The sequence below is a fragment of the Pleurodeles waltl genome, chromosome 3_2, assembly GCF_031143425.1.
Source record: "Pleurodeles waltl isolate 20211129_DDA chromosome 3_2, aPleWal1.hap1.20221129, whole genome shotgun sequence".
NCBI lineage: Eukaryota > Metazoa > Chordata > Amphibia > Caudata > Salamandridae > Pleurodeles > Pleurodeles waltl.
The window spans coordinates 85,202,404-85,227,593 of NC_090441.1; the positions used below are offsets into that span (position 1 = coordinate 85,202,404).

Below are 25,190 nucleotides of genomic sequence, written 5' to 3' on the forward strand. Positions count from 1 at the left end.
ACTTTTTCCTAGTGGCAGAGCCATCAGAACAACCATTACTAATACACAGATGCTGGTAAAAATGGCATTTAAAGAGTGTCCTATTTGGTGCAGGCCTACCATCACCATCTAGGTCAAGTATTCTTTTCTGGAGTCCAATATACTGTTCTCTAAGGAAGAAACAATGAATGACCGTTGTGTGCAGGGAGAAACCACGTCAGGACATTGATTTTACTTTCCATAAATAAACCTTTGTATTGAACGTTAGCTTTTGAAAACAAAAAATGCGCATCGGTCTTGTATTCAACAAAGACATGGTGTGCTGGGCAGCAAGGTGGATTTACACCAAAAGTATTACAATGTACATGACGCTAAACAGGGATCTTCTATGACTTATTGCAATTCTGGATTCTATTGAGGATGACATAGATATATTTAGATACACATACCATCAACAGCTATTATCCTGGATATAGACCTAAGTGGGAGTTACACAATGAACCAAGCTTAAAGAAACAACTGTTATTAATTCTAGGTGCAAGTCGGATACATTGAACTGCCACCACTAAATCTCCATGCTTGAAGGTGTAGGTTGTGGAGGCTTGAATGCAGGACCCTGGTCTGTTGCTGGGACAGAAGGTCCTCCCTAAGGGGAAGCCTAATCAAAGGTAGATACTCGGGTGAGGCAACTTTGGGTTCTACACTCTCCTGTTCCAGTTTGGGGCAGCGAGAATAACTTTGGTACAATATGTCTTCCTCAGAACGCGAGGCAAGAGAGGTATCAGGTGAGAATGCATACAAGAGTCCTTACTTTCATTCCAGGCAGACAGCACCTCCCAACAACAGCTTTAGAGGAAACTCTGGCTCACAGAATTGCAGGCACTGTATGTTCTCAACAGTAGCAAGTGGATCTAGTCAGGGCGAACTTCATTGCGCAAAGATTTCCTGATCTGCACCAGACAGTGCCAGACAACACTTGCCAAGTTCCTCTGCTCTTGCATTTAGAGTCCCCGCCAGGTGACTGGCAACCAAGTTTATGTTCTGATGGTCCAGCCACACTTAGAGGTATAGCACCTCCTGACACAGGATCCAGGCCCCAACTCCGCCCTGCCTGTTGCCTTAGCCATATGGCAGTCATGTTGTCCTTGAAGACCTGAACCAGCCTCACTTTGATGGATGGCAGAAATGCTTTTAGGGTCCGACGGTTTGCTGTAAGCTCCAGAAGACTGATGTGGAGCTGGCTCATCCTAGAGATCAGAGACCTCCTTAGAGAGTGGCCTGCTGCAGGTCAGTTTGGTGTCCTCAGCCACCACTGCAGATCCTGTTCCATGTCCCTCAAATCCATAAGAAATCGAACAGCATCCCTGATGCTGGGTCCACAGCGATCTGAGGTTTCCCTGCATGGCTGCCATGTGCCATCTGACATTCAGGATGAGAAGGATTTAAAAGGTCTGGAGACCAAGAAAAGTCAGAGCTATCCTAACTGAAACCTCAGATTCATCTCAAAACATCTGGATCATATCCTGAAGGTTCCAGTCTCACTGTGGTAGAAGAAAAGCCTTAAACACCGCTATGTCCATAACTACCACAATGAATAGAAGCCAGTGGGAAACATTTAGTGGGATTGCAGCTTATTGATGGTGATACCTAACAATTGCTGTCATCCAGCGATGGTTTATGACGAACTGCAACAAGCTCACCTTTGACAGCCACTTGTCGAGGTGCAGGAATATGTGTAATCCCAACCTCCGAAGATGGGCAGCAACCAGTGTCATCACTTTTTTGAACACCATCCTTCAGGGAAGCTTGGAGAATATACTTGGCTGTGTTTTGGTCATCATGCACCATCTGGGCTAAAGATGCCCTGAGGTCGTCCTGGTTGGTCGGCAAAATCTCACTGGACATGTCCCATAACGCATGACTGTACTGCTACAGAAGCCAAACTGCATTAGGGATCTGAGAGCCAAATTGTTCAAAGAAAATATTTATTTTCTAACGATAATTTGCTAAATAGAGGATTTGTCAGAAATAAATTTGTATTAGTTATGCATTCTCTGACGTAGGATGCTTGGTGAGAAAGTCTGGCTAACTGAAATCTGGTCTATATCGCCTAGCCACAGGTTGATTGACTGGCAGTCAGGCACATGGTTTACACCGTGGTGCCAGAAGGACATTATTAAAGACTTCATAAACAGTAGTAAGGACCCAGAGGAAGGTTTCCTTGTAAAAGAATCCCAGTCAACACATTTGTTTCCATTTTTTATAGTGCTTACTGAAATGCTAGTTCCTCAGATGCTCTCCTAGCCACCAGTGTAAATGAATCACTTTCCTCTCATGGTGACCCAGGTGGCGAGTCTAGCTCTCTTTTAGGAAATGTTTCTAGAATACTTGCATTTCACAGGTCACCATACAATGAATTGATTGATTGATTGATTGAATTGCCAGTGTAATGAGCAGGAGAAATCTCTCTCCTTCCCCATCATCATTTGTGGCCTGAGGGACATAGGTTGTTTCTTGCACTGGTTCCGAATCAGAATCAAAAATAGTATAAAATACTCTACTCCAACTGATATAGGTACAGAGGAATGGATTTGAATATGGGTGAATGACTACTAGTTGCACTTTTGTAATTTCGTAGCATGAGATCAGAAATCACTGTTGGAACAGGGTCACTGACAGCACCCCTGCTTACCTTGCAGTCAAACTCACCATTCTCTGGTGGTTCGCAGCACACTTGCAACAAGGACTCCATCAGACTGCAGACTAAGAAATGCGAAAAAAACTAAGGCAGTGGCCTCTTCCATCTTTACAACCAGGGTCTGGAACAATATCCTTGTATCCATCAGGACTGCCCAAACACTGCATCAATTTAGGAAACATTTGGAGACTCAGATCTTCAAAGAACACTACATCACAGTGCACTAACTGTCCACAATCCGGGTTGATTTCCTATGACATGTTGAAGCTATGCTCTTCATTGACCCTCTTCAGCATACATCTGCCCTTTGGCTAACTTTGAGCTATACAAATAGTAGATACATACATATATGCTGATACAGAACGATCTGCGTAAACCTTGATGCCAGAGTGAAAGTCAGTGCCAAGTCAGCATGTGTCTGGTAGCGGGCCCCTCGGAGGGAAGAGCCATGGGGAATGGGCCTGCCGGCAAACATCTGGTTGGAGACCCCCCCTCTCCCCAATGGTCTGTGGGGGTCAAAAGGCTTGCCAGAGGAAGCCAATGTAAGGATTTCTCCCTTCCTTAATTGGGTGCACTCAGATTCCGACATGCAGAAGTCCCAACGCTTGTGCTGGCCTTCTTGCACACCATCTTGCCTGTTACAGCGCATGTAGAGCCTGTGCAAGGAATTCTGGGGCAACTCGTTCCCTGCATGCTGGCATGTCCGAAACAACACATGCAGAGAAACTTACTGATTCAAAGGTATTCTGGAAACTCTATAAGAAATAATATATATCCCTGTTTGTGCACATTTCTTATCTGAAAATTCCAGAAGAGAATGCACTTTATTATTATATTTCTGGTGTGGATTATAATTATTGTTTTCCCTAACCAAGATGGCCAAACCATTTCTTAGACTACATTACATCCTGTTCACTACTATAGAAGTGGAGTCAGAATGAGTCCAGCTGTGTCGCAATTGTTCTTGCTTGCCGACTGGATTTGTGAAATCTCTGCTTTTGCTTTCTTCAGTTATTACTTTCCTTGTTTTTCACCTTGCTGTTTGGCCTGGATAGTTGGGACGTTTTTCAGGTCTCCAGTCTTTTCCTTCCTGCTGGAAATTATTTTCTGGAGCAATTCAAGACTTCCAGTTTTATTCTGGCGTCTTGGTTTGTTTCCGCAGTTAGTAGACCATTCTTACGTACAAAGAAGACCCTTTACTTAGCGCCAAGAAGACTTGTTCAACAGCCCGAATCACACAAAAGATCTGCAGCATGGCTTCTTTGAAGGCAGCTATATACTGCGGCGTCGAGGGTGGCACCGGGACCAACTACTGGATCAGATCATATTTAGAGAACCATGGCACCAGTCCCACTTGGTTTTTGTGTACTTGTGTTTAGACTTGGACTTTTTATGGGAGTAACCTTGTGACCAGGACCATGACCAGGCCCACAATGTGGAGCGAAAAAGAGCCCTGTGCTTCAACCACAATCTTGCCTTGTATGTGATGGCAGAGTGTTTCACTTCCTAGTCTTGAATCGTCTACAGGTGAATAAGGGCACCCTTGGCACACAGCTTAAAGCTGTGACCAGAGCTCAAGCACCACAGGCCTGCCTACTTTAAGCTGTGACCAGAGCCCAAGCACCACAGGCATACCTACCGATGGTCAATGACTGACATCTACTTCTTGCAGTCTCAGCATGGCTTTAATCATGTCATGTTTGGTGGGAACATAATTCCCTAGCACACAGTGAAAAGTTTTTTTGAGTCAGCGGAAGACCAACAAAGGTTGGAGCAGAACTACAGTTCCATGTTGAAGGTCACAGAAGGAACTAACATCAGTAAACAAGGGCAGTGCTATAATGCAGCTCAGCCCCGTCATTTCTGGGGTGGTATGGAGTCTCAGCAGAGCCACAAGGCACCACCTATTGGTGCAAAGGAGCAATACTGAAGAATTCTCCAGATCTGGTCTTGGATATTCAGGTGATAAGTCTGCATTTAGAAGTATGTGATCATTTGCTCTAGCTCCTGTTAATGGGCTCCACAGCCCTCTAGAGAGGCGTCTGTTGTTATGACGTATTCTGTGAGTGGGGAGAGGATGGACATTCTCAATGTCAAATTGTTTAGATCTATCCACCAAGGGAGAGCTCTTTTCATCACTGATGTAATGTGGATGATATCGTCGAATAAGCCATCCACTTGCAGCCATTGTGTATTCAGTTCCTCCTGGAACAGTCTCATCTGTAGACAAGCATTGGGAAGAAGACACTTGGTGAAAAGACATTGCTTTTTTCAGCCAGTCATCGAGATAAGGGAAAACTATGGTGAATCCATGTTAGTTCCCCACTGGGACATAGGAATCAGCTTAGCCCTTGTCTTGTAGGCCTGTTGCCCCCGTCACCTAATGACCTTTTACCCACTTAGCATGCTCTGTATTATTCCATTTATTTTATTATTTCTTTCCGCTGTTATCATCGCTTACATTTTATGTGAAATGGTTTGACTTTCATTAGCAGTGCCAATCTGAGAAGCCGTCAATATCAGTTATACATGTAGGTATTGTTATCATGTCCTTTTCTCACTTCTGTGTGATAGGAACATCATGCGCACTTGTTAGAGATTGTTTATGCAATTGCCGACACAAGTCTGCCACATTATCAGTTGTTTAGGAACATACTAGCATCAAGGTTCCTATATGATCTGTATAAATACACCTCACAGGGACAAGGTAATTAGAGGGATTGCTTCCAGATACCATTTACATTGCATGCCACCTTGCTGCAGAACTCACCCTTTGTTTCACCACTGAGTCTGACCTACAGAAGGGTTGGGGGGCGCTTCTCATGGACATGGTACTTGCAGATTAAATTTATCATACCTAGCTCTCACTAGGGGAGGGAATTAGGCTTTCTTGGTTAGGAATTTTAAATCTAATTTTTATTGTAAGATGGTGGGTGGCTTTATATTCACAACTTTCATCTTCACCATTCTGCTCTTATTAATGTTTATTATCCTAATCATTGCAGCAAATGCATTTTATAGTAGATTGTAGTATTTTCAATAAACCTACTGAAAACTCTCCTGCATCTCCTTCCTTGCCTGTATGAGACTTATTGCTAACGAGATAAAAAGGTAACTTCCGTTTCACAACGACTTCCCTGAGAGGTCTCATCTAAAGTCCATGTGTAAGGCTGCCAGAAATCACCTTTACTTTCTGAGTTTTGGTGTGGTACTGCTTGTGAGCCAGGAGGGTTGGTCCAACAGTTGCGACTTGTTGTAGGAGTGACTCAGTCTCCCCTAAACCAGCAGTCTCACTAAGGACCAAGAGTCCAACTACAACTTGGCGCCACCAACGATGGTGTTTTGACACTAATTTACGGATATCCTAGGAATCTCTGTCTCACACATAGTACATCCCCTAAATACCATTAAACTGAGACATCTGTGGTCTGAGGAGCAATCCTCCTCAGCTAAATAGGAAGCACCTAACTAGGCTGTGGGTTGTTCAAGCTTGAACTTTTTAAAAGGATCTTTACCCAATTGGTGTTCCTTCTCTGTGTCCATTATTCAACATGGCTAACACCATAAACATTCCAGAAAATGTTAGGCAAGCATTAACACAACATCTAGTAGCTCATGACTTAACAGATGAGGGCAGGGATGCACATTTTTTGTGGAAGTTTATAAAGCTTACCAAACAGAAACATTCTATTCCTTGGTCACCTTTCCTGAAGAAGACGATACAACACATACATTTTCCACATATAAAATAGCGAACTTACTGCAGCAGTACCAGGCTTACCGGTATCTAGAAGGTATAGTTTCTTCCCTGTAACTCCAGTTCTCTCGTAGGGGTATTTCCATGATAGTCATAAGCGTAGAATAATTGACAGCCTGCCTGCGGGGGCCCCGGAGCACTTTTTCCAATATCACTTCTTAAGTGTCCCTGTTCGCCTTACTTCAGAAAGGCCTGCCAAGACACTTAAGAATGTTCCCATGCAGCCTATAGGAAGGGCTACAGTGTTCAAGCTTCTTCATTCAGATTGTCCTTGAAGTAAAAGCATTAAAATGCTTCACAAATAAAAGCCATTTTTCAGACAAACTACTTCCAAAAACTTCTTTCATTTCACAAAAACCTCTAAGAAGGAGTGCAGAGCAGTGTAGCCCATAGGCTGCAATTAGTAATGAAGAAAAAGGATACTGTGCCTTTAAGAACAGCCAGCCCTCCAGTATCCCATCATGCCTAGAGAGAGGCTGTTACCTCAGTTCTTTTTGCAGGTAGATATTGGTTGACAATAAGGATAAATGTAATAACGTCATCTAACTGCTCCCCCGGGGTGGTGAGAGGGTTGCTTATGACTATCATGGAAATACCCCTACGAGAGAACTGGAGTTAAAGGTAAAAAAGAACGAGTTACTTACCTTCGGTAACGACTTTTCTGGTGGATACATTAGCTACCTGTGGATTCCTCACCTAATGAATACTCCCATGGCGCCAGCATTCGACTGAAATCTTCTTCCTAGTCTCTGCACGTCGACGAGGACGTCACTCTAGCCCACGCGACGTCGTCTGACGTCATACAGGCAATAAGAGGTCCTCGCCGACGTGCCGACGTCAGTACCAACATTTTTTACGTGCATGAGAATAACAACCCAATGCAATGAAAGAGCAAGGCAACATCCCATAACATTGTAAAATACACAATATTGCAATAAAATGGCTGTAGATTTAATATAACTCTCTTTTTTTTTAAAACAAATATATGCAAATCATGTATATACATAAAGATATATACATATATATACATATAAATATATACAAGTATCCATATATACAACATCTATTGCAACCTTGAAGACCAAGAGGAGCGCACTCAAGGATTACTTGGTAAGACCAGAAAGGCAACAGGGAGGCAGGTGGGACCGTGAGGAATCCACAAGTAGCTAATGTATCCACCAGAAAAGTCGTTACCGAAGGTAAGTAACTCGTTCTTCTGATGGATACAACTACCTGTGGATTCCTCACCTAATGAATAGAGTCCCAAAGCAGTACCACTCCCGGTGGTGGGTGCCGAAATGGTCAAACCAAGAAATCCTGCAGCACTGACCGTGCAAAATGGCCGTCCCTTCGGACCTCAGAGTCCAAACAGTAATGTTTCGCAAAAGTGTGAAGGGACGACCAAGTTGCGGCCTTGCAGATGTCGACCACAGGAACACCCCTGGCCAAGGCCGAAGTGGCCGACTTAGCTCTGGTGGAATGAGCTCTAATGCCATCAGGAGGATCCTTCTTTGCCAAAGAGTAACAGATTTTAATGCAAAGAACAACCCACCTGGAGAGTGTTCTCTTGTGGACTGCCTTTCCTCTCCTCTTGCCCACATATCCGATGAACAGCTGATCCTCCAGCCTGAAGTCCTTTGTTCTATCAATGAAGAAGCTTAACGCCCTCTTTGGGTCCAAACGATGTAGTCTCTCTTCCTCCTTTGAAGGATGAGACGGAGGATAGAACGTGGACAAAGTAATCGTCTGGGCCAAATGGAAGGGTGAAACAACCTTCGGGAGGAAAGCAGCCTTGGTCCTCAACACCACCTTATCCCCATAAAAAGTTGTATAAGGGGGTTTTACCAATAAGGCTTGCAACTCACTCACTCTCCTTGCAGATGTTATAGCCACCAGGAAGACTGTTTTAATAACCAAATACCTCAAGGGGCAAGAATGCATAGGCTCAAAAGGGGACCCCATAAGGAAAGTGAGGACCAAGGACAAATCCCATTGAGGCATAACTAATGGTTTTGGAGGATACTTATTTAGAAGACCTTTCAAGAATCTGAGAACAATAGGGGATTTAAATAACGATGGTTGGTCTGGAAGACAAATGAAGGCTGACAAAGCCGACAAATAACCCTTAATGGTAGCCACTGCACAACCTTTCTGCGCTAGAGACAGAGCAAAAGACAGAACGTCCGACAGATGAGCATGTAAGGGATCAATCTGTCTCTCTCCACACCACATAACAAATTTAGACCACCTATTAGCGTAGATAGATTTAGTGGAGTGTCGCCTGGCCGCTAATATAACATCCACTACATCAGGCGGGAGAGAGAAGGAACTCAGGTTGCCCCGTTCAATCTCCAGGCATGTAGGTGTAGACTCTGGAGGTTGGGGTGTAAACCCTGCCCCTGCAACTGCGAGAGGAGGTCTGCCCCGAGAGGGAGACGGAGCGGAGGGCACAGGGAGAGTTGGAGAAGGTCGGAGTACCACACCCTCCTTGGCCAATCCGGAGCTATTAAGATGACTTGGGCCCGGTCTTGGCGAATCTTCCTCAACACTCGAGGAATCAAGGGTATGGGGGGAAACGCATAAAGCAACTGGTCGCACCAGGTTATCAGAAACGCGTCCCCCAATGCTCCCTGCACCGGATACTGGAGGCTGCAGAATAACGGACAATGCGCGTTCTCCAGAGTGGCAAACAGATCTATCCGAGGAAACCCCCACATCTGGAAGATTAAACGGACTTGATCTGGATGGAGACGCCACTCGTGGTCGGCCGAGAATTGGCGACTGAGACTGTCCGCACGTACATTCAAGACCCCGGCCAGATGATTTGCTACCAAGCAAATCTGATGGTCCTCTGCCCAGCACCATAGTCGAAGAGCTTCTCTGCAGAGAAGGTACGACCCTACTCCTCCCTGTTTGTTTATGTACCACATCGTGAAAGTATTGTCCGTCAGGACCTGTACCGACTGACCACGAAGGGAAGGGAGGAAGGCCTTGAGAGCCAGACGTACAGCCCGTAACTCTAACAGATTGATATGAAACATCTGTTCCTCTGGAGACCAAAGTCCTTTGATCTCCAGATCCCCCAGATGAGCTCCCCACCCTAGAGTGGAAGCATCCGTTATGACCGTGGCCACTGGTGGCGACTGCGCGAACGGCTTTCCTTGTGAAAGATTGTTGCTCGCAATCCACCACTTCAAGTCCACAGCAGCATCTCTGGAGATCTTGACCGCACCTTCTAGATCTCCCTTGTGTTGAGACCACTGCCTTCGGAGGCACCACTGAAGAGCCCTCATGTGCCAGCGAGCATGCGTGACCAACAGTATGCAGGAGGCAAACAGACCGAGCAGACGAAGGACCTTGAGGACTGGAACTACCGCTCCATTTTGAAACATTGGAACCAATTCCTGAATATCTTGAATCCGCTGAGGCGGAGGAAAGGCTTGATTCAATGTTGTATCCAGTACTGCCCCTATGAACAGGAGGCGCTGAGAGGGCTCCAGGTGAGATTTGGGCACGTTCACCGAAAAGCCCAGGTCGAACAACAACTGGGTTGTTGACTGCAGATGATGCGACACAAGCTCCGGGGACTTGGCTTTGATCAACCAGTCGTCCAAGTAAGGGAATACTGTTATCCCCTTCCTTCTGAGCTCTGCCGCAACCACCAACATCACCTTCGTGAAGACTCGAGGTGCTGAAGTAAGACCAAACGGGAGGACCGCAAACTGATAGTGCTGCGACCCTACCACAAACCGGAGATACTTCCTGTGCGACTTGAGTATCGGGATATAAAAATAAGCATCCTGCAAGTCGACAGACACCATCCAATCTTCTTTGTTCAATGCCAAAAGCACCTGTGCTAGGGTCAGCATCTTGAACTTTTCCTGATTGAGGAACCAATTCAAGATCCTCAGATCCAGGATCGGTCTCAACCGACCATCCTTCTTGGGAATCAGGAAGTACCTTGAGTAACAACCTCGACCCCTTTCCTGCTCTGGGACCAACTCCACCGCGCCCTTTGAAAGGAGGACTTGAACCTCCTGTTCTAACAACAGGAGGTGTTCTTCTGAACAATAAGATGGGTGGGGCGGGATGGGGGGGCGGAAACTCCCGAAAGGGAAGGGTGTAGCCTTTTTCCACAATACTGATAACCCAAGTGTCCGTTGTAATAGTCTCCCACTTGTGGAGAAAATGCCGTAATCTTCCCCCTACAGGAAAGGAGTGAGTGGGAAATGGTGGAAGCCTAAGGCTGCACCCCTCCAGAGGACGAGGAAGAGGCAGAGTGCTGTTGAGAGGCTCCTCTTGTGCGGGCCCTACCTCTCCCTCTAAATGATCTATAGGGGTGGGAAGAGGCGGGTTGCTGGAACCTCCCCCGAAAGGAAGAGGAGGAAGAGCCACGCCCAAATCCACGAAACCTCCTGAAAAACCTGGAAGAGGCAGAGGAAGAAAGAGCTTGCAGCCCTAACAATTTGGCTGTGGCCCTGCTCTCTTTAAATCGCTCCAAGGCCGAATCTGCCTTTGCTCCAAACAGTTTGTCCCCATCAAACGGGAGGTCTAATAGGGTCGACTGCACGTCCGCAGAAAACCCTGAATTACGGAGCCAGGCCTGTCTCCTCGCCACCACAGCCGTGCCCATCGCCCTAGCCACCGAGTCGGTCGTGTCCAGCCCAGACTGGATAATCTGGGTTGCGGCAGCCTGAGCGTCCGAGACAACATCCAAGAGTCCCTGGGGAAGCTCCGTAAACGAAGATGAAATATCATCCATAAGAGCATGGATATATCTCCTCAGAATGCAAGTTGCGTTGGTGGCCTTCAACGCCAAACTACAAGATGAAAATATTTTCTTGGATTGAGCATCCAGTTTTTTGGAGTCCCTGTCTCCAGGTACCGTCGGGAAAGATCCAGGCGCTGATTTAGAGGAACAGGAGGCTTGCACCACCAAGCTCTCCGGCGTAGGGTGTCTTGAAAGAAAGCCAGGGTCAGATGGTGCAGCCCGATATCTTCTGGCCACAGCCCTATGAACCGCCGAGGAAGATACAGGCTTCTTCCACACCTCTAACACCGGATCAAGCAAAGCCTCATTAAACGGCAAGAGAGGCTCCGCTGCAGCAGAGGCCGGATGCAGCACCTCCGTCAATAAATTCTGCTTCGCCTCTGCCACCGGCAAAGGCAGGTCCAAAAAGTTAGCTGCCTTCCTCACCACCGTGTGAAAGGTAGCAGCCTCCTCCGTATACTCCCCTAGAGATGAAAGGTCCCACTCAGGGGAAGTATCCAGCCCACTGGCCGTATCCAGACCATGCAGTCCATCACCAGAGTCCTCAACCTCTCCTTCCTCCAGGACTCGTTGGTACTCCTGCTCTTCCAAAAGACGGAGAGCACGCCTCCTCGAATGCAGTCTCTGCTCAATACGCGGAGTCGACATGGCCTCTGCCGAAGTCGAAGATCGGTGCCGATCTCCAGAAGCATCCGACGCCGCATCCGGCGCCACAGGCAGCTTCGGCGCCGATGAAGGAGCAGGACGAAGAGATCTTGGAGCCGATGGACCCACCGGAGTCACAGGACGAACTCCTGACGTCGACGGGATGGAAACCTCCGGAGCCAATCCCTCTGAAGCCACCGGAGCGGCCACCGGAGCCGACACCGGCGCCGAGCCCACATTCCCAATAGGGAGAAAGGGCATAAAGGGTGCCGGCCGAAGAGGCGCAGGATCACCCAATGAAAAGGCCAAAGGCCCCGAAGGACCAGCCGGAGCACCTGCTGGAGCCATCTGCTGAAAGATGGTATACATCGCATTCAGAAATGCGGTACTATCGGCTCCAGGGACGGGAAAAGCCGGATACTGAGGTGCCTGGATCGAAGGCGACCCCGACGCCGGCCTCGACGTCCGCGACGCCGGAGACATCACAAGAGGCTGCATCACCTCAACCACAGACGCTTGTCCAGGCGAAGTCGGTGACGCCGAAGAGGGCAACGGCGTCGATGGATGCGGCGTGACCATGGGACTGACCTCCCAAGTCCTCCGACGCCGAGCCGAAGGCGACCTCAAACGAGTCTCCTTGCTGGAATGATGCCGTGAATCTCTACGGCGCCGGGAGTCTCGATGACGCCGATGAGACCTAGGCGAAGAAGCCTTTTTGTGATGTTTTTCCTTTCTCTTCGACTTCGCCAGGAATAGTTTAGCCTCACGTTCTTTGAGGGCCTTCGGATTCATGTGCTGACATGAATCGCAAGTCACGACGTCGTGGTCGGAGCTCAAACACCAGAGACAGTCGGAGTGAGGATCTGTAACGGACATCTTGCCCCCACACTCTCGACAGGGCTTGAAACCCGACTTTCTCTGAGACATTGTTACCGCAGAGAAGAACTATGCAGCAGAAAATACACTGTAACTACTAAAGTAACAGTAGCTCCCTCGAAGATAACCGTTTCGAATGCACGGAAAAAAGGGAACTGACGTTGGCACGTCGGCGAGGACCTCTTATTGCCTGTATGACGTCAGACGACGTCGCGTGGGCTAGAGTGACGTCCTTGTCGACGTGCAGAGACTAGGAAGAAGATTTCCGTCGAATGCTGGCGCCATGGGAGTATTCATTAGGTGAGGAATCCACAAGTAGTTGTATCCATCAGAACTATACCTTCTCTTGTAGGGGATTTCCATGTATAGACATAAGCGTAGAATAGAATACCAAGTCCATCCTATCTTATCCAGCAAAAAGGTTTCTAAGAGAAGCCTGGCCTACTTGAGCATCTGCCCTAGCATCAGAATCTAGGCAATAATGTTTAGTGAAGGTGTGAACCGATCTCCAAGTCGCAGCTTTACAAATTTCAGCTAATGGAACATTCCGCAATAGAGCAGTGGTAGCCGACTTGCCTCTGGTGGAATGTGCTTTAGGTTTACCCTGTAAGGTTTTCTTAGCTAGTTGATAGCACAATAAAATACAAGAAGATATCCATCTCGCTATTGATTGCTTGGAGGTGGCTAAGCCAGTACGGAAAGATCCGTAATTAACAAACAGTTGTGAAGTTCTCCGTAAAGGATTGGTCTTATCTAGATAAAATTTCAATACTCTCTTAACATCTAGAGAATGGAGAGCCCTCTCAGCTGGGGTGTCAGGGTTTGGAAAGAACGTAGGTAAGGAAATCAACTGGTTAATGTGGAAGTCGGATCTGACCTTAGGTAGAAATTTTGGATGTGTTCGTAGGACTACTTTGGAAGAATGAAATATTGTGTAGGGCTCGTGTGCACAGAGGGCCTGGATTTCGCTGACCCTTCGTGTTGAAGTGATCGCTACTAGAAAGGTCGTCTTCCAAGTGAGGTGTTGGAGGGATGCCTTGTGTATGTGTTTGAATGGGTGTTGCATTAGACGTGAAAGGACCACATTAAGTTCCCATGGTGGTGAAGGGTGCCTAACTGGAGGAAAGACCTTCTTTAACCCCTCTAAAAAATACTTTATTACTGGAATTCTGAAGAAAGAGGTTTGCGAAGAAGTCTTCCTATAAGCAGTTAAGGCTGCCAAATGGACTTTTATGGAAGAAAGTTGCAGGCCCGACCATGCCAATTGTAACAAGTAAGGGAGAATGACATCTTCGTTGCAAGATGTAGGATCTATCCCCTTAGAGCAACACCAGATGCAGAATCTTTTCCACTTGAAGGAGTACGCTGAACGAGTAGACGGCCTATTCGCCTACTTTAAAATGTCCATACAATCCTGTGGCAGGTTTAGGTGACCATACTGGACTAGCTCAGGAGCCATGCCGCCAAATTCAATGAGGAGAGATTGGGATGCCTCATTTGTACGCCGAACTTCGTCAGGAGGTCCGGTCTGCAGGGTAGCCTGAGATGGGGCTGGAGTGATCTCTGAAGGAGATCCAGGAACCACCACTGTCTCGGCTACTCTGGTGCAATGAGGATCATTGTGGCTGATGTAATTGACAGTTTGAGGAGGACTGCGGGGATCAGCGGAATCGTGAAAAGGCGTACAGAAATTTGTTGGACCAGTCTATCCACAGAGCATTCCCCAGCGACTCTGGGTGGTAAAACCTGGCGGCGAAGTCGTGGCATTTCCTGTTTTCTTCTGTGGCGAATAGGTTGATAGAAGGTGTACCCCACAAACGGAAAATGTCTCGAGTGACGTCTTCGTTGAGCACCCACTCGTGGTTCTCTTCAAGAACTCTGCTGAGGGCATCCGCTTGCATGTTCTGAACTCCTGGAAGATGGGTTGCCACTATGTTCAATTTCCTGGTTAGGAGACAGTGCCATATTGACTGGGATTCCTGGGACAAGTTTGCACCAGCAAGTTGTCGGCTGTGATTGAGGGTAGGAATGCCTTGAGAGCTAGGTGTACCGCTCGTAGCTCTAGGAGATTGATGTGGTATAATGATTCCTTGTGTGTCCATCGCCCCCGTATTTGAAGGTGATCCATATGAGCTTCCCATCCGAGGAGAGAGGCATCTGTCACAATAGTCTGCATTGGAGGCTGTGCCCGGAATGGCATCCCCTTTAGTAGATTGGTTGGAGAGCACCACCAAGTCAGAGATCTGATTGCATGGGTGGATAGGCGAATTCGATCTTCCCAGCTCCCAGACAACTGATTCCATTGATCCTCCAGGCATTCCTGAAGCGGACGCATGTGGAGGCGAGCGTTGGGTGTCAGATAAATGCAGGATGCCATGGATCCGAGAAGTGAGGAGACTGTTCGCACTGTTGGGTGACGCACTGATCGGAGATCTCAACACTTCTGGAGAATAGATAAGCGTCGCTCATCCGAAGGACACACTTTTGCCTGTAGTGTGTCTATGGTATCTCCTAAGTAATGTAACCTCTGGACAGGCACTGTCGTTGACTTTTGAAAGTTGATATGAAGAGCTAGTTGGTACAGACTGTCGCAGGTCATCTGGAAATGCAGTTTTGCTTCTGCATAAGTGGACGCTTTGATTAACCAGTCGTCGAGATACAGGTATATGAAAATTTGCTTTCTCCGAAGATGAGCTGCCAACACCGCCATGTACTTGGAAAAGGTTCTGGGTGCAGACTTGAGACCGAATGGTAGGACCGTGTATTGGAAGTGATCTTGACCTACCACAGACCTCAGGAATTTCCGATGTTTCTTCGCAGTGGGGATGTGGAAATACGCATCGTGTAGATCCACTGAGCAAAGCCAGTCTCCTTGCTGAATCTGAGGATATATCTGGTGTAAGGACAGCATCCTGCACTTTTCCTTTCGGATCCATTTGTTGGCAATTTTGAGGTCTAGAATGGGCCTGAATTAGTTCTTGTCCTTTTCTGGGATGAGAAAGTATTTTGAATAAATACCCTTGCCCAGTTGGCTGAGGGGAACCGATTCCACTGCTCTCTTTTCGAGGAGGATGGAAACTTCCGCCTTTAGGAGATTGAGGTGTGCAGTCGAGGGTTTTGGCGGGATAGCCGGAGGTGGTGTGGAAAACCTGAGACAATATCCATTCTGTACAATGTCTAAGACCCAAGCGTCTGTTGTAATTTTTTGCCACTCTACCAGGCAATTGGTGACGCTTCCCCCCACCGGAGTGGTTAACGAATTTGAGGGGAGGAAATTCTCAGGGCTTTGAGGTGGTAGGCTGTCGGGTGCTCTGAGTGGACTGATGGGCTGATTGTCCCCTCTGTGCCTTACGCTGGTGCTGGTAGGGTCGCTGGTACTGCTGGTGAGGCTTCGTAGGGGCCCATTGAGGGGCTTGAACCCTCTGCGTGGTATAGCGGCGATGGAAAGGACGGAAGGACCTATGTTGCTCTTTAGGTTTGTCCAATCCTACTGCCTTTAAAGTGTCCACCTCCGCTTTCATCCTTGCCATTTCATCATCTGCGTGTGAACCGAATAGGGTGGATCCTGAAAATGGCAGATGCACATCCCGTTTCAATGACGTGAGCCACAGCCAGGAATGTCTTCTCAGCGTCACACCATGGTAGTAAGAATGTGCTGAAAGCAGAGACGCGTCCGCAGCCGCGCTTATGATTTGGTTGGAGACCATAGCACCTTCTTTAGCTATTTCCAAAAAGTCCTCTCTGTGATCTCTTGGGAGATGCTCTGCGAACTGCAAGATGGAGTTCCAGAAAGATCTATCATACCTGCCCAAAAGGGCTGTGGCGCTTGCCGTTTTCATAGATGACGCCGCTGAACCGCAGACTTTACGGCCTGTCGAGTCCAATCTTTTACTCTCCTTATCTGGAGGAGAGGTGGAAGATGGAGAAGTTGCGTGAGCTTTGCGAGCCACCAAAATAACTACTGAGTCCGGTGGCGGATCAGAGCGCAAAAAGACCAGATCTTGCTCCGGAGGGCGATACTTCTTCTGCAGCCTGAACGGTGCAGGTCTTGTCGTAGCCAGTGTTAGGAAACCCTCCATAGCGGGATCCAGGAGGCCAGGCACTAGGGGTAGTAATGGTCTGGCAGCTGTACGCTGTTGTAGGGTTTCGAAGATGACAGACGTAGATGGCGTGGGGCGACCATCAGTATATTTACTTTTGACGCACCTCGGACCAGTACCTCACAGAAGGTGTTAATATCATCCGCCGGTTAGGACCGAGGAGGAGGAGAGTCCGATAAAGTAGGTGAGTAGTCTCTGGTGGAAGACCAAGACTCCCTCTCATGTTCCCTTGAACTTGATCTGTGCCAAGATCTGCGGTGCGATCTTGATCGGGATGAGTCATGGCCATGGCGTGAACGGTGGCGCGATGTAGAGCACGGTCTAGATGGTATATTAACCGGTACTTGAGGTGCTGGAAGAGGTGCTGGTTGTGGCAACTCTTGGCCCGTTGGCTGGGGCGACGTTGCCAGTAGATCTGGAGGAGGAGAAGCATGCAGAGAAGGACGAGAGGAAGGTGACGAAGGAAGCAGCACTACTGAGGAAGAGCGTTCTGATGACGAATAAATTCTCAGCCTCTTGTGGCTCCTCGACGTCGATGGTCTTCTCGAAGTCGATGGACTCCTCGACGTCGACCTCCCTCTTCGTCTCGACGTCGACGCTGTGCGGGGTGTTGAACCATGACGTCTACGTCGACCTCTCGACTCCGACGCCGCCGATCTGCTTCTCGATGTCGTGCGCCTTGGGGTCTTCGACGTCGTACAATTCCTTGATGTCGAATGGTGACTTCTATATGGCGTCGAACCAGACTTCGACGGCGAACATGTCGGCGCAGTACCTCTTCTCGATGTCGACCTTCTCGACGTCGAACGGGACCGATGTCGTTTTTGCCCCGAAGAGGGTCTCTCAGACCTTCCACGACCACTGGAGGCTGAGGTATGAGCCCTGGTGGAAGACTGACCTTTCCCTCGCTCAGGGGTCCCACTGGTTCCTTGGCGTCTTCTCTCTGCTCTCCCTTGAAGGCGAATCTTCTCTATGTCACGTAAAGTGCGCCTGGAGAACGTCTTGCAGATGTTGCAGGAGGCAGGAATATATGATTAAGGCAGACAAATAATACATACCTCATGAGGGTCTGTTTTGGGCCTTCTTTCTGCCACATTTTGGCCATTTGTCAAACAAGGAAGGCATTTTGAGTAAAAAAAAGCCTTAAACTTCTGTCAGAAAACTTCAAATTCTAGTAGAGAAAGATAAAAGACGTCGAATGAAGCCTTTTTTCTCAAAGTTTCTCTATCTTTTTGAAGGAAAAAAACCTAAAAAGGTTGAGTTCAAGGCTCCAGGGTCCTGTCAGCAGGTGCTGGAAAAAAGAACTGAGGTAACAGACTCTCTCTAGGCATGATGGGATACTGGAGGGCTGGCTGTTCTTAAAGGCACAGTATCCTTTTTCTTCATTACTAATGGCAGCCTATGGGCTACACTGCTCTGCACTCCTTCTTAGAAGTTTTTGTGAAATAAAAGAAGTTTTTGGATGTAGTTTGTCTGAAAAATGGCTTTTATTTGTCAAGCATTTTAATGCTTTTACTTCAAGGACAATCTGAATGAAGAAGCTTGAACACTGTAGCCCTTCCTATAGGCTGCATGGGACATTCGTAAGTGTCTTGGCAGGCCTTTCAGAAGTAAGGCGAACAGGGACACTTAAGAAGTGATATTGGAAAAAGTGCTCTGGGGTCCCAGCAGGCGGGCGGGGAATTATTCTACGCTTATGACTATACATGGAAATCCCCTACGAGAGAAGTACCACTTTCATATCAAGAACGAACATGAAAACTGGTTCAACTACGCCATACCCCATGTAATACAACCCATGAGATTAGGGGCCATATGTACTAAAGCATTTTCCCATAGACACAGAATGGGTAAAACCCTTTGATACAACTGGCCCTAGGTCCCTTAAGTAATGACAGAGCAATCTGCCCCATGTTTGCCACATATACCCCACATCCTGGTGTACAGGCAATGCAAATAGCTGAGGAACTCACACTTTATAATGAGCTATAGCACTTTACAGACGATTGGTACAATTCTCTATGCGGTCCTTGAATACCGCCCCAGCACGGGCTGCATGCACCAGCTGGTCACCAATAGGCTGTTACTGGGATTAACTAACAAACAGTACATTCTATCATGGGCAAGGCGCCCATGGAACGTAAGATTTAGGGCCTGATTACAACTTTGGAGGAGGTGTTAATCCGTCCCAAAAGTGACGGTAAAGTGACGGATATACCACCAGCCGTATTACGAGTCCATTATAGCCTATGGAACTCGTAATACGGCTGGTATATCCGTCACTTTACCGTCACTTTTGGGACGGATTAACACCTCCTCCAAAGTTGTAATCAGGCCCTTAGTTCTGGATAGCACAAAAAACTAAATAGCTGTGAGCAGTGTTTCCCCGTACAGAATGGTTACCTCATGGTTTACACCACATGGGGTAAAGTCTTTGCTTCAATTCACACTACCACACATGGTACCCTGACACTTGCCAATTTACTGGAAGAGTTCAAACAAATTCAAAATGAGCATAGGACTGCTCCAGCCCTATATCTGGGGATGAAACTGATGTGTAACTTCGACACAGTCTCCTCAATAATACTCAGTAACATTAAAGGGGAAGCTGTAGCATTGGCTATACACCAGCGGCTCTGGGAGATTCCACAGTTGGAACAGGAGCGTCAACTACCGAAAATGATTTCCAAAACATATCCTAGTATAGGAAGGGATAGTTTGGGACTCAAGCTGAAGAAGCCAGAAATTCAGAGTACCCCCAAAGGAAGGTACTAAACAAGCTCAAGAGGGTTCTAAAAAACACTGGGATAAACAAAAACAAAATAAAGACAGAAGTCGGAGAGCAGACTTTCCGCATCTGGAGAGATCTGAAAGAAGATATAATATTAGAAATAGAGAAACTTTAAAGGCTCCTGACAGATATACTGATAAACATCCCTCTCGTTCCTTTCAGGACATGCTGGATGAGATAGTGGACCGGTCAGGGCAATGTACTGACTATGTGAAACAGAAGAAAGCCTCACAGCATTCCTCAGACAAGAAAGAGGACAAATCCCCACAACAAAACCCCCAATTCAAAAAGAAGAAGGTGGCAGCAATGTCAATAAAACATGGCAGCAAACTTGAGAACGTTGCTGAGGAACAAAACGTGGGCTGTGACCCTGCTGGACAGAGTGAAAGAAGTCACGATATGTCACCAGAGTCTGAAAGATCATTTGGATGTGACAGCAACTAATGACTTTCTTGTAGTTGAGACTGCGGACGGGCGCATCCTCCCACCCGACAGGGTTTATGATTTAAATATCCAAATTGAGGGAGACATAGAGCGCGCTATTAGTGTAATCTTTAGAAAGAACGTAATTGTGAAATCCTATTGGCAGAAAGAGACTGACCACCAGAGTATTTCTGCAAGCTCCCACATGGGTAAGATGTCATTTTGCCTTTTTCTCAGATCTTGTTCCAGATGCGGTAAAGGAAGCCTACACTGTTGAATGGGCTTTGGCTCAGGCACCTGTGCTGTACCGCAACCACGTAGGGTGGGATAGGGATTCCCCCTACCATGTAATACCTATTAGGTCTACACAGCAGCCTCAACCCCAGTATCCTGTCAAACATGAGGCTAAAGCCCCAGTGAGGGAGATCCTCACTAAACTCTAGTACCAGGGAGTAATAGAGCCCTGTGTTTCTCCAATGAATAACCCGTTATTCCTGTTGCAAAATCAGATCATTCATATAGAATAGTCTTAGATTACAGACACCTAAACAATAACACACGCACATATGCAGTACAAAATGCACACAGTGCCGTACTAATTAACAACATAGTGCGTAAGAAATACAAAACAACATTGGATATTTCCAGTGTTTTTTTCTGCCAAACTTAGCACATGAAAGTTGAGACTTGAGTACATTATCATTTGGCTCACAAAAACATTTCTGCCATTTGCCACAGGGCTGTAAGTGAACAGGTCAGAGTTGTTTTCTGCCAGTGTAACATCAGCATAACATGACATTGATCCCGAGGCGGTGTCCTATGTGGATGACATCTATCTCACAGATGGCGATCTTCACATTCATCTTGCCAGGGTCGATCAGATTTTTAGGGTTCTAAGCCCTTGGCTACAAATTCAATAAAAAAAAAACTAAAATAGCCTTTCTCAGAGTATTGTTCCTGGGATACAAGCTATCAGATAAAGGCAAGAACCTGGCCCGCTTTTTCTAGAAAAATGCACTCAACTACAACCACCAAATGCAATTAAGAAACTGCAGTCATTACTTGGGTTCCTTAACTTTGGCAGAACTTACATTCCAGATTATGCACAACACATAAAACCACTCTATGATTTAATTCACCCGGATTTCTCAAGCAAACACTGGACAGCTGAACACACAAGACATGCTAGAAGCATAACACTGACACACACACGTGAAAACAAAACACATTTGGTCATCAGAATAATTGCTGGTGCCATCAGGTTCATCTATGTCACTTTCAATGAGGATGACACGTACCCTTAGCATACAAATCACATTTGTACTCAAATGCAGAACAATGCTTCGCATCCACAGAAAAAATTCTGACTGCTGTACAGATGCCCATTATTGTCGTTACCCCAGTGCTGGCCTTAGAGGCTGTCACTAAAGCAATAGTTCCTAACACTAAAGCATTACATCCAAGTTGGATTCAATGGACGATCTCCCTGACTGCCACTGATGATTACTACATCTTTGACCCAAAACTTCAAACAAAAGAATTTCTCCAATATGAACAGGAGTACCCTACACCTACTAACATCTTGCCACTTCACAGATACCAAACTGTCATTTACACTGATGGTTCAGCACAACCAGCTGTAGGTACAAAACATCAATACTCAACCGCTTGCGCAGATGTGAGCGGAGTAATGGAGGATGGTATATTTCACCCTCAACATACCTAGCCGTAGACCCTGGGGGACTGCACCGCTCAGTTGGCTGAGCTTATAGCTCTTAACTTGGCAGTAGCTATGGCTTCTGTTGCTGCAGTGACTTATTCTCACATGAGACTGGATAATGAGATTCCGGCTGCCGTGAAAGTTTCCGCTAAGGGACAGCCTTTTCCAAAAGCATACCCTGCAAAACATTTCTACTGTATCAGTTCACAGAAGGCTGCCTTTGTGACAATTCTTGGGGTGGGAGACCGAGTGATCACCAACAAAGACCAGAGATTAGGTCTCATCAAAGCAGCGCATGAGGGTGTTGCATCTGCTCATGCTGGTGTCACGACCGCAATATCACTCTTACAGAAACTTTTCTGGTGACCGGGTCTAAACAAACACACCAAGCAACATGTCCTTTGCTGTGACATTTGTCATCAAATAAAGGACTCTAACATTAAACGCCCACCCCAGACATCCCTCTCAGTGTCCAATAGTCACTACAATGTGTGTATCTGGACCATTGTGGTCCCATACAACCTGTTGGTGCTTAAAAATACATATTAGTCGCTGTTGATTCTTGTTCTAGATTCCTGTGGGTATAGCCACAAAGGTCAGCTGATGCTAGAACTGTTATAAAAAGACTTGCTGGTCTCTATCGGTACATATGTAAATGCAGCATTCCTCTCGGACCAGGCCCTGCCTTTGTCTCCAGGGCATTCAGGGACACCATGAGGACAGTGGGTGTTGAACTCCATTCCTCTTCCCCATATCATCCGGAGGGTGATAGTGTTGTGGAAAGGAGGAATTGTGACCTAAAGCAGTCCTTAACATCAAGAGTATTAGGTTCAGGCCGCAGCTGGCTTCATCACCTAGACCACTGAATAATCGCCAAGATGGTCCTTGGGGGGTCGCACTCCTTATGAGGTCCCCTATGGGATACCTATGTATGTCCCAGATCTAGGTGTCCCTGGTATGGTGTGCAGACACACCTTTTGACATAAATTAACATCTCACTGTCTTGCAGGAGCTTCAACAATTTTGTGATGATAATTCATCCGCCAGTGCCACCACCTTAGGAATAAGGGATTTGTCAACAACTTCTACGGGCTAGATTCCTAAAGTTGGGGATCTGCTTTGTGAGAAGATTGCTGTGAAGAAGGAATCTGGCCCATCTTACAGAGCACCGGTTCCAGTCCTGGGAATTCAAGGCACCAGAACTATCATTCTTGTCAGATTCCATAGGGAACAGATTTGTCTTTGTCCATTGACAACATCAAATTGCATCATGTGGCCGATCCTTCCACAAGAGACCCGAGGTTCCTTGGGTAGTTCCCAGTCCCCTCTCACTACCCAACAGGATATACCTCTTCAAAGAAGAAACAGCAACGCTTCTGAATAAATCAGCATGTACAACAATGCTGCAAATGCTTCCTCGAGCATGGGGAGGGTAGTGCTAATTCCTGTTACCACTTCACCAAAAAGAACTGTCCAAGATGCAGCTGTCTGTTACTCCAATGCAACACAAACTGATAACATTGTCTACTGTGAACCTCCACATGAAGTGGATCCATCCACCAACTCAGCACTGATTCCTGTGTTTGCACAGACTGCTTCTAGTTACTTCATTGACCAAGATGGCTTTTCTCCAACTTCATCTACATCTGCAACTGAAACAATTTCAAAGACATGTAAGCTGTAGACATGGCTTAAAAATTAACTATTTGGTTTATCCATGGCATTATCTGTGGATACTACTGACATTGCTTGCCTTTCTGTTATGGATTGGTTTTGTGACTGTTTTTGTTCTCCTGATAAATGGTCATTATCTTCCTGAACGCTCTTCTGTGGAACCAGTGGATGAAGTTCTAACACCATATTTCTCCTAACATAAGGTCCAAAGAGATTTATTCCTTGTGAACACTTCAGCAGTACCAATTCCCTTTTGATGTAAGTAACCCGCCACTGGAACAAGACATTGTTTAGATATCCGCAGTGCGGACCTAAGACCAAACGGGAACATTTTGAACTGATAATAACTGCTGGCTACCGTGAACCTGAGAAAGTTTTGTTCTTTGAATGTATGGGAATATGGAAATAAGGATCTTGGAGCTCAAGGGTTGTCATGATATCTCCGCGATTTGGAAGCGTGAGAATCTCCTGGAGTGTAATCATATGAAAAAATTGCTGTTTGAGGTACTCGTTGAGTTTTCTGAGATCCCGAATGGGATGCCATTCTCCTTATTTGTTGAGGCTCAGGAAAAATGAGAATAGAAATCCTGTCCTCTCTGTGAAGATGGAACGTTTTCTATGACACCTTTGGTTAATATAGCCAATGCTTCCTTGTGAAGAAGATAAAGGTGGGAAGGCAAGGAATTTGTTGGTGGTGTATGAGGCAGTATTTTGGTGAACTCCAGGGTGTGTCCGTATTTGATGAGGTCCAGGACCCATTTTTCTATTGTGATGTTCTGGCTCCTACTTGATGGCATTCCACAGAGGAAGTAACTGGCACTGAAAGGTTGTCATTGCTTCCTTGTGTTGTCTCTGGTTGAAGCGGTTTGCTTTCGTGTAGGTTGTTGTTTGGGGTAAGCCGCTGATGGTGGCACGCAATAGGTTTGTCCTTGTGGAAAACCTGGTCCGAAAGGCTGTTGGAAGGAGGAATATGGCTGATACCGCTGCTATCCACCTAGAAAAGAGTATGTTCCACATCCCTGTATGCCACGAAAGGGTGTTTTTCGATATTTGAGTGATCTTGCTGTTTCAGTGTCATCAATGTGCTTACAGAATAAAACCTCACCACCATAAGGCATGTCCAAGATCTTTTGTTGGACCTCTGGACGGAACGTAGTAGCTTTTAATTAGCCCTGTCACCTGAGGAGTACGGGAAACCAATAGCTGCGATATCCCACAAGGCCGAAATAATCCTTTTTCATCACTTCTGACATACTGGAACACAACTGGAAGTATTCTAGTAGAAACTGTGAAGAAAACCAAACAGAGCTCAGGGAGACTTCATGTCACACGACGTGCAGTAGAAAATCTGAGGAAAGATGCCTCTGTTGATAGTGTTCTAGGGGGTGCTGTCACTTGATTGGTCATTGTTCAACTTTGGTCCTTTCTAAAAAAAAGGACATAGATAGGCTTTTTAACTTAACTTTGTATTCACTTTACAGCCTATAATATAGTGATACAGGGGGACTCCCACTTCGGCGACAGGGACTGATTCAAGCATGGGATTTTATGAAAGATACCCCAATACTGAAGAATGGAGTTTTACTAACTCTCTGTGCAAGCTCATTTCCCATACTACTAGTACTCACTGAAATACATGGCCCACTTGGCAGTGAAATAGGATGTGCAAAACCTAATCCTCTGATAATAGCCCTGTGGGCAAGGGAACTCACTGCTAACAAAGAAATAAACACTGTACATTGCACTGTTGTAGTTT

The 25,190-nt window shown here is 46.6% G+C and overlaps 1 protein-coding gene across 2 annotated transcripts in view; it reads left to right on the forward strand.

Moving 5' to 3' along the window:
- Positions 1-25,190, forward strand: part of LOC138286509 (4-hydroxyphenylpyruvate dioxygenase) — a 560,744-nt gene that overhangs the window by 417,585 nt on the left and 117,969 nt on the right. The window lies entirely within an intron of this gene.